Consider the following 10,401-nt stretch of genomic DNA (forward strand, 5'->3'; position numbering starts at 1 on the left):
ACACATGCATGAGAAAACCATTAAAAATTATTCAAAATCAAACATAATTACCTTAAAAGCACCCAAAAAAAACTTACAAATTTTTTTGTTTTTAGACATCCCAAAATAAGTTTTCATTTCTGGATCAGACCAATTGACACACACAAAAATCATTTGCTACCAAAAAATCATAAACATATGAAACAGCCCAAAAAAATTATTTCATGTGCCTAATTTTTGATATTTGGGTACTTTTGGGGTGTAAAAAATCAGTGCTTTTTGAAGGATTCCAGGTATTTTTCCGTTGTTTACTTCTGGGAAAACAGTAATATTTTTAGATTTCTGCTTTGTTTGTTAAGACGCCAAATACCCGAGTAACATTTTACATCCTACTAGTTATTTTTGGACATTCTGTATTACCAGATACTTGCATCATTTTTTTAAATAATGTACAGAAAAAAAACATTTACAGTTTGTTTTTTTTGTCAGTAAAGTAATGTTAATAATTATGTTTTTTTTTTCAAGTGTTGAATTTGCTATTCTTTAATGCAATATTTTTCCCTTTATTTGGACATATCAATCAGCCAGTCTCAGTTCATCATTCACACCCGGAAACATTCTTTCCCAATCAGTTCATTTACCCGAATCCAATCCTAAAATTGTCAATTCCATCAATACCAGGCATGAATTTCCGAATTAACGGTGCGCAATCGGCATTTAAACAAGCAAACAAATCCCAATTTAGAAATACCGGAAATTCGCTAATTGCCAAATTAGATAAACCGACCAATTAAAATAAAACGCTTCAAAAGCACGACCGGCATCTGCCGCAATTACATCTCGGTACTTCCCTCCTATATTGCATTAAATTATGCCTCCCACACACGCAGATTTCAGCGAATGCACAACCTATGAATGTCCCCTCCTCGTAAATCCGGAGCCTCTCTATACTCATAGACCAATAGGGAGAATGACAGGCGTCGAATGCTGAAATAGAAAGTCATTAGCGACCAGTTATGACACGCAATTCTTTCGCAATTGACTTTCTTCACTGTGACATGATGAAAAATTGCTGCGGACGATATATTTCAGGCAAATTAGCACCAAATCTAGGACTCGCTGCTCAAGTCCCTAGGGCATTGTTAGCGTTTCCTGTTGATCTATTGACCTCAGGAAAAAAGTGATGCAACCAAAAATACATACTCGACTTTGTTTTCAAACAATAAATTGCGAATTTTATTTGTGTTGTAAATGCGATCCAGGAACTTGGATCTGAAGTGATAAAATTGTTAAATGAGTGTTTAAACCCTTTGGAGCGATAAGCGCTCGCAGAGCTAATCCACCTTGACTACTCCTCTATTTCCAATCGAAATAACTTATCGAAGAATAGCTTCTATTATTAGCAATAATCGAGGGTCTTGTCACTCACAAATCTCAGTTGAAGGTTCGCAGGCGTGCCAGGGTCGGCGGTACGCCAAATCCACAATTATTAACCTAATTATGGCCCGATTCTGCACATTTTAGGAAGGTCAAAATTGCTTAATTGTTTCATCTGAAAAGTAAAAGTCGTAAATAAGCAAAGAATCTAATTAATAAAAATCGAGACAATATTTTCGAAAATCCGTGGACCAGTTTTGACAGCTGCTTTGAATAATTCATGAGTTTCCGAATTTTTATACAACGTAGAAATTTTCAGGTGTTTGTCGATGAGGTTTCGCCATTGGCGATGTCGGAATGAAGCGCTAATTGCCGATGTTTCGATCAAATAGACATTTAACATGTTTTTATTGATTCGTAATGGTAACGACTCCGAGTCACACTCCCAATTATCGATGAGAGATGGGATAAATCTTGGGATTGTGCGATGACATCTTTAATGATGACGAGATGTTTGCCTTCAAGCTTTTTAACATCGAACAAGGAGAAGCAAATGGGCGGTGGCTTTTATAGTGCAAGAGATGTAAGAATTGAAAAATGGGATGGAAAAGCAATAAAGTATCCAGGAGGCCGTGATGGACTCTAATAAATCATCCATTTGAAAAACATATATTGATTTTCAATTAAAATGTTCTAGTTTCATAAATTAGGAGAAAGAAGATTAAAATTTCTAGTAGAGTGCATTCGAGCATTACTTTGGCTTAAAGTAACACAAATTAAGTTTTCAAATGTATCGCAAACATCTGTTGATCTCTAAGTTTATCAGAATTGAAGAAAACCATAATAATTACATATCCACACATACGGAAATTTTCAGGTCGAACCTATTTACATTTTAAAGGCATAAAAATTGATCAAAGCTGATACAACATACTCATATTTTTTATATTGAAACGAAAATTTAAACATTATTGCCGTTTTACTATTTATTTACGTATTTAGTATTTATTATCAATTTATGGGCTTTAAATAATGTTCATTAAAGACGCAGACAAAAATTTGCTTACTTCACTCCAACGACTATAAAAATCTTAAAATGTTACACGCTTCTATTGCTCCAAAAGAATGCTGGTTCAAAAATAATTAATTAATAACCTTATTCAACATAAAATGAATTCAAGTTAACTCGTATTTAAATCTTACTCGCAAATGTGTCAACTGTATGAAAGCAAAATACAAAAGAGCGATTTAAAGAAAAAAAACTTTTAGACTAAAATTTTGATACATTTTCTTATTGCTCAACCTATTTTAATATATTTATAATTTTATTCAACTTTTATTTGTCAAAGCCAAATCAGCAGATGTGTTTTTCAAATTCCACATTTACAGAGTGTAATGAAAAGATGGGTATTTAACCCAACTGCTTATACGTCTATACCAAGTTTCAAAGTTAGAGGGCGCCTAAATTTAAGAATTATTTTCTTATGATATTTGGTTCAGGCAATTTGATATCAAAACCACATATTTGGGGGCTATTTCTTTTGATTTATTGTTATTGTAATGTATTATAAACTAAAGCTATTAACAACTTAACACATTTTAAGCCTTATTTTTGCTAAATCGTAATCCGAGTGACGTCCAAACATATTTCTGATATCTTTTTCCATTATTATTTAACTAAATTTCTTGAAAATACTTCATACTTTTAAAGCTGAAGGTAGATTCCCACATATCCTACTGCCATTTTAAAGAAAACAGTTTCAATTTTTTTTTCATAATTTGAAAAATTTATAAAAACCAACTGACAATCATGATAATGATTATAACAACCAAATTTCCATAAAACAGTTTCCTGTTTTTTTAAGTATGGTAATGAGCACACATTATATTTTTAAAAATTTACTATGTTTGTTGTAATAAATCGTTAGAAATAAATTTATAAGTTCATCAAATCCTCAAAACGGTGTTGTAAACATTTTGACCAAGAGGGAGTATATGGGTGCGGTAAGAAACGTTTTGCTTAATTATTTTAATTTTACACCTAACTATTTGATTTGAAAGTAAAAATAACTTGGTACAAATTAATGAAAATGTATAATTTCCTTGTAATGGCCTTTTTGGCTTGTTACTCCTAATTGAGCACAGTAAAGAAACCGTAATTGCATATTTGCCATTGCGTTTGAACGTCTCAATTACCTCGTAAGTTTTCATCGCAATAAAATTATCGTCATAGTTTTTGCTTTGCACTATCATACAAGAAACAAATTGGAGATGATTTTAACAGCCTCTCATTTCCATAAAACGAACTAAAAATCGCGAAACCCTACCGTGTACAAGTTATCCAAGTTGAAAATTATTGATGATGATACCTTGTATTTCCCACTTAACACTTGTCCGCGTTAGACTTGGCTGGGAGCCTGGACAGTTCCTGTAATGAAGCGGTCTTGTGGGCCGCTGTAGTAGCTAGAGGTGTTCATTTTGAGTTTCCATAAACGGTTTACGACACTTTGACTAATGTTCAGTTGATGTGACTGAAGGCACTATGAGAAAATTAAATAAAAGACAAACAGAACACGCACTAGCCTTGATCGAGAGCTATATTTCTCAAATTCTAAAAAAAGACGATAAATACCAACTGGTGCTTGTAATCATACAACGTACAACCCACACGAATAATTCACATAATAAATGGATGATTACAATATTATACCTATCCAGCTGTAAAAGACAACCATAAATCTGTAAATGTGTTGACTAGCTCTGACTTCCTTGAGATAAACATGAGACGAAGAGTTATCGATATTTGGGAGGTGATAAAATCAAACACACTCCACGCAAAAATAGTGGATCACCAACTTTTCCTTATTTATCACTACTCGTGGGGATTTATTACACTTCCGGCTGTCACTTTTGCAAAGTGTGCGTTTTAAATAGTCGTAAATGCAGATCAATTTTTTTATAATTCTTTTACAGAGTTTCTTGCTTAAACAAAGTAACTCCTTTCATTTCCTTGTTTTATTTGCAATATCTCTGTATCAATATTGTTTCAGTTTCACTCAAACATTAATTGATAATTATTGATATGTCGACCAGAACAACGTTTATTTAATTAGCCAAACAAAGCACACGTATGACTAATTAATACGCATTATTGTTTAAAACATTATAATTAACTCATTTGCATATTAAAGCTTAGTTTTAATCATTTATCTATGTTGTTGTCATTTTTGCATGTTTAGCATTGCCGGATCTAATAAATCACAAAAAATGATTTATCATTGTTGGAAAATTTTTGTAGGTACATTCCAACAGTTTGAAAAACCACATTTCTGAAATTTGGAACGCCACTAAAATCTGTTTATTTAAATTAGAAAAAGCTAAACAATAATTTACAAGGTGTCTTACAGATGGGTAGGTAGATTATGACTGTAAATAATTCAAGTGTTGATACAACTCGTGTCAAGAATGCTAATAAAAACATTTTTGTAATAAAAGTGTTAATTTCGGTGTTAAAACAAGGCTGGATCAGTTTACTAAATCAAGCAGTTTTATGTGAATTTTTGACATAATTTTCGCTATATCAAACACATAAATTAATATTTTTTTACAAGTAAATACTTTAAGAAAATTACAATACTTATTTTTATTTATAGACTTACTCGATTTTGCTAGGTCATTTTAGAATTATTTGTAAAATAACTAAAATTAACTATTATTATTATAATTTTATTTTTTTTCAATCGTTTGTAAGTAAAGTCTTCCTTGAAGTCTTGAGGATGGCAATATCCTCATCAAGAAACGTGGGAAAATAGATGACGGAATTCAGAATTTTACAGAATTTTATCGCTTGTTTTTAACGAAATAATATTCCGCCTATGCTCATATCTGCCACATAAATAATAAGCGCAACTGCTTGCTCATTTGTGGGAATAAAAATACTTAATCAATACTTCAAATGCATGGATTTGAATAATTTGTGATATAACATAAGTGAAAGACTAAGCGGAAATTTGTAACCCAGGTTAATAACTGTAACATATGAGCTTAGTCAAGAATAATCTCAATAATTTTGCTGTCAGAAAAAATTGAAATTGCTTCTAACGTGAATAAGTAATAAGTTAATTTGCATATAGTAACAAATAAGCAGATTCATCACTGATAAAATCATATTGGTAAACCCACAAAGTCAAGGCTGGAGACGAGAAAAACCTCCACAAAAGAAAAAAAATGAATTTTCCAATTAATCACATTAGGATTCTGCAAGTGCATTCCTGTCTTCGTTCACCGAATCTATTAAGATGTCTGCTAGTTAAAACACCGACACGTCGAAATCCTTAACATTTCTACATCCATTAGCAGATGTAACTATAACCGAATTTGGATGATTATCTCTCATTTTTTGCATACATTATTAAACCTCGAGTTAAGAGAGAGTTTCCTATTGCGCCACAAACCCAGATGGTCGCGATAAGACAAAGCATAGGCCGATCGGCATTCGTCAAATTTTTCATCTCGAGCAATGCCAATCGGCGAAAAAATGGGAGCGTATAATCGATCCGAAGGCTATTGTTATTAAATGGTAGCACTTTACAATGGTAGCACAAGCGAGCGAACAAAAAGGTAACAAGTAGTTTATTGCGTAGGTCGACCCCGCCCGTTAGAAAGCAAATGTTGGTATAGCAGGATAATCGCAGAATCAGAGACGGTAATGTCCTTTGACACAATCGGACTGGGTTTTTCACGAGCCAATCGAGATTTATTGCCAGCGAACGACAGCCGGAGGACATCCTGATGCGTGCAGGATATCCTTATGATATTTTTATTACGCCGATGGAATTACAAAGAGTAAATGTTGCGAGAAGACAAAAATTTATTGAATAAAAAGGCCTAACGGGCCGGGTGAACCGCAATTGAGGAAGAATCGGCGATTTTCGCAATTTTATTGTCTTACAACTTGTATTTCCAAGCCGCTTGTAATTTCTGCAGGACGTGTGCTTTGTTTACGGTTATGGGAAGCATTTTTGCAGTAAGTTTAATAAAACATAAAGAAAACATGATTTTCCGGTGATAATATACAAATAATATCTAGCTAACAGATGATGAATTCATTGAAAATATTAGTTGTAAACGTATAAACAAATTACATAAATATTAATAAATATCTAGTAAAATGGAACAATTTGATAATGAGTAATGAATGATGTTATATTTAATAAACAACGTTTTAATAGTACATTAGAAGCGGCGTGGTAAATATGGCATTACCCCGAGTGCTTACAGATTTGTCAACAAGAAATTACCACCTAGGATTTGAACTTTTAGGAAAATTACGTTTTTCATGTTGTTTATAACTAGAATTTTCAGAAGTAATTTTAAATGCTTAGGGTTGGTTACCCCTTGTAGTTGACGGTTGACGTTTTCTGTCAACCTGCTATCAACTATCAATTGAATTATCCATACAAGCTGATAGGTGACTTAACCTACATTTTGACAATGGTCATGATATCTTTTGTTTGTCACCAAAAACCAACCTAACCAAATTTATGGCGACCTATTCCGAATATCCCTAAATCCTAGGGAGTAATTTCTTGTTGATACGACAATATGTATGCGATCGAAATGCGCCAGCCTCAAGATCAGATAAAGCACAATAAGGGGTAATGCTATTACCGCCGAGGTTTGTATCCTATTTTATTCACAATTACATTATTTTTAGTCAAAAATTTGAGTAAACTAAATTCTAACAAAGTTAAGCTCCAAACATGGGAGGCCATCCAAATGGCGTTTGATTTTTGACATTTCAAAAATGTCAAAAAAATATTGAAATATTGTGTAAATATGATTTAAAATCGTCAAAATGGAGCAGTGTACTCCCCTAGAAGTAAAAGAAACTTGCTACAAAAGCAATTGAATACTAATTTAGCAAAATATTATGTGTAACTTGACAATTTGAAAGAAAAAAATCCCGGTATTTTTGTAATTTTAAGGTTGTTTATCCTGCACATAACCGCGAAAGAAGTAATATTACGTATATTATTCCTTATGCGATTAAATGATGTGTTTCCCAACCTTTAAAAGGTTAGTAATCGGCATATTACATTTGTGATTGTGAATAAATAATTATCTCCAAGAAATAACTAGATTTTTTTAATGTTTAATTATTTAATATTATATTACATTCTAAATTATACCACTTTTTCTTAATTGTGTCACTTATATTCTTATTTATTTGAGACAATACGACTTTATTTATTTTTAGAGAACATAAATTTGCAGAAAACAGCAGGGAAATATATATCTAAAGAATTACTGCTGGTATTTTGACAATTTCTAAATAGAAACATTTTGGTTCTAAAAATTTTTTCTTGCAAAAAATACCAAAAAAATCCTAAAAAATATCTACATTAAAAATTAAGAAAATTTAAAAAGTTGTGTTTAGTTTTTCTCAAATTTCGTCAAGTTTGTCTAAAAGAACCTTCATAATTATGTAAACCCATAGTTCTTATTTGCTATGTATTTTTAAAAATACTCTGAAATTGTAATCATTACATGACATGACATCTTTAATTTGTTCTCAAAATTTTGTTCATGAAGAACTATTTTCTTCTAGAAAAAAATAGTTCATTTGCCAGTATGTAATATTTTTTTCCATTCATGTTTATTTTGTGTTTTTGTTAATTTCTCGCTAAAAACTGAGAAAGTTTACCAAACTTGCATTACAAATTGCGTCTACATTTTAACGGGCTTTTTTTCTAACTTCCTGCTTGCGAACTATTCATTTCCAAATTTCCAAAAACTGTTAGCGGTACCGAATTTGTTCCCTTTTTGGTGTTTTGTCTCCAAATTTTCTTAAACGATTTTTTGTGTTGACGACTAGTGACATTGTTTTCAAAAAATCGGAACTGTCAACTTCTTTTATTATAATTACCATGAATGAATTTACTACTGCTGCCAACGTAGACTGTTTGGCATTTCCATTAAAAAAACAGACTACGTGTTACGACAACATTTTTTTGTTAAAGTTCCCAAAAAAACGAATTCATATTTAGTTAAAAAAAAATTACACCGTAATAATCAAATTGAGTTTTTCGTCCGGAAAAACTGTATTTTGTGTACTGAGTAGCTAAAATAACCATTTTGCGTACTATTTTATTGAGCCCGAAAAAAACTCATTATAGAGCCTTATTATTTGAGTTGAAACAGCTATTTTCTGGAGCGTATACAAAGTAATTTTTAAATTTTATAGTTTAAAATTCTCGATCTACTAAATTTTTGCTCCTTAATAACGGTCGCTCGAATTTAAACTACGATCTCGATTTACAAATTTGAATGAACTGATTTACATTTGAATGATTTACTTTAATCAATCGAAGGGTAATACTAATAAGATTATTTTAATTTTTTTTTTAATAATTTTTGATCAAAAATAACAAACACAACAAAAAAATTGTAAAACAAAATTTTAAAATTAACTGATATGCAAACAAATATAATAATTAAAATTAGAGCGGAGATTAAAAAAGGAGATATAATGACAAGTATTTATACGGATACGGATTAAAAATTTGTAAGTTTTTTTTTCATAAATCTAAATCCATACTGCAAGTGCTATCAGAAAGAACTATCCTCGGAACTATTAGCTTTCCGATAATTTTTTAAGTGGGTATAATAACAAAAACCACATGCAAGGTAAAAAAAAACTGAAATGGAACCTGAATGTTTCGATTATGGTTACATATTAATTATGTATAATTATGTCAGTTTTTCTCTAAATACGTTTGTTATACCTAACACCTGCAATGATTTGAAACAATAAAAGCAAGAGAACAGCACTCCTTCGAATACATGTTTTCTTAATGGGACGAAAGCATGTTTATTTCCAAACTTTACACAGCTTTAAGCAGCTTCACCCACCATCCTAGACGATTTAAGATGTCAACTTGGACGTGTCCACATGTGCTCGTAGGCATCACCGTAGACGCAAAAATGTCCCAGAAACAATGCTTCTTTTAATAATTCATATCTCGTTCCCCATTAGCCAACGTCAAGGAATAAAAGCCAAGTTATTAATGAAAGCAGCTCGATTAGAAGGAGATCGTAGCCGTGCAACCCGACACCGCTTCGCATTAGAGAGAGGACGTCGATCGAGTTACATAAAGACTATTAAAAATAATTAGTCCTTTCTTGTGAACGCGTGCCACTATTTCTGATATAAATAACCTAATCGGGGAGGTGAAAGTGTTGCACTGAGTCGGTGCCTGCGTACGTTTTATGAAGTGGATCTCCGGCGTACGCAAAAAACTTCATGCTCCGATGCCGGTCCTGCTTTCCATCGATGGACAAACCGGCACGGCTCTAATTGATAATGATTGGACTGCGATGTAAATAATTTTGACATTTCGTGGTCATTTAAAATCATTATTCTCAGATTTATGGATGGACGAGGAAGAAAAGGTTGTTGCATTGTATTTCCATTTGTAAAGTATCGGTCGCTGAAGGCGTTAAGTGTCCATTATGCGGGACCGTAATTACCATCTGCACGCCCAACAGGGTCATCCGAGGCCTCCAAAAGGAAACTAGAAGAGCAGACCGAGACACGACGTGAGCATCGCACCCAAAACAATTTTCTCGATTCGCAAAAAACAACAAATTTTATTATTTAAAATTTCTGATTTAATTATACGAGTAGGTATTGTTTTAGAAAAGGAAGGTGTGTGCAATTTATTTATTTGTAAAATTATTTTCAATAAATCTTTTAGCTACAACTGTTTATTTCATTTACTCATTCCGCTGCTTCTCTTCTCCCTGCTCTCTTGAAAGTTCAATTATAAAAATAATTGCAGGAATTTTGCAAAAACATGTAAAAGTTTAAACAGGAAATCCTAAGCTGATTATCCATCATGCACCGGATATCGGCACCGGCAACCATCATCTCCCGTATTTCGCAGAATTCCTTTTCAAGACTGACAAGTAATAGATAACATAGGCGCCGACTTATTTAATGCCTCTGGGCTCAAGCACCTCACAAGAAAATCTGTGTATGTA

At 32.4% G+C, this 10,401-nt stretch overlaps 1 long non-coding RNA gene across 1 annotated transcript; it reads left to right on the top strand.

Annotated features, from left to right (window-relative positions):
* Positions 1-9,600: 9,600 nt before the first annotated feature.
* LOC123003962 lies at positions 9,601-10,121 on the top strand. Its single transcript, XR_006412660.1, has 2 exons — positions 9,601-9,737; positions 9,785-10,121. It is a non-coding gene; the product is annotated as an uncharacterized LOC123003962 (long non-coding RNA).
* Positions 10,122-10,401: the final 280 nt, after the last annotated feature.

Source organism: Tribolium madens, unplaced genomic scaffold (genome assembly GCF_015345945.1).
Source record: "Tribolium madens isolate multiple individuals breed KSU strain unplaced genomic scaffold, Tmad_KSU_1.1 Scaffold_1;HRSCAF=32;Tcas5.2_LG8, whole genome shotgun sequence".
Lineage (NCBI taxonomy): Eukaryota > Metazoa > Arthropoda > Insecta > Coleoptera > Tenebrionidae > Tribolium > Tribolium madens.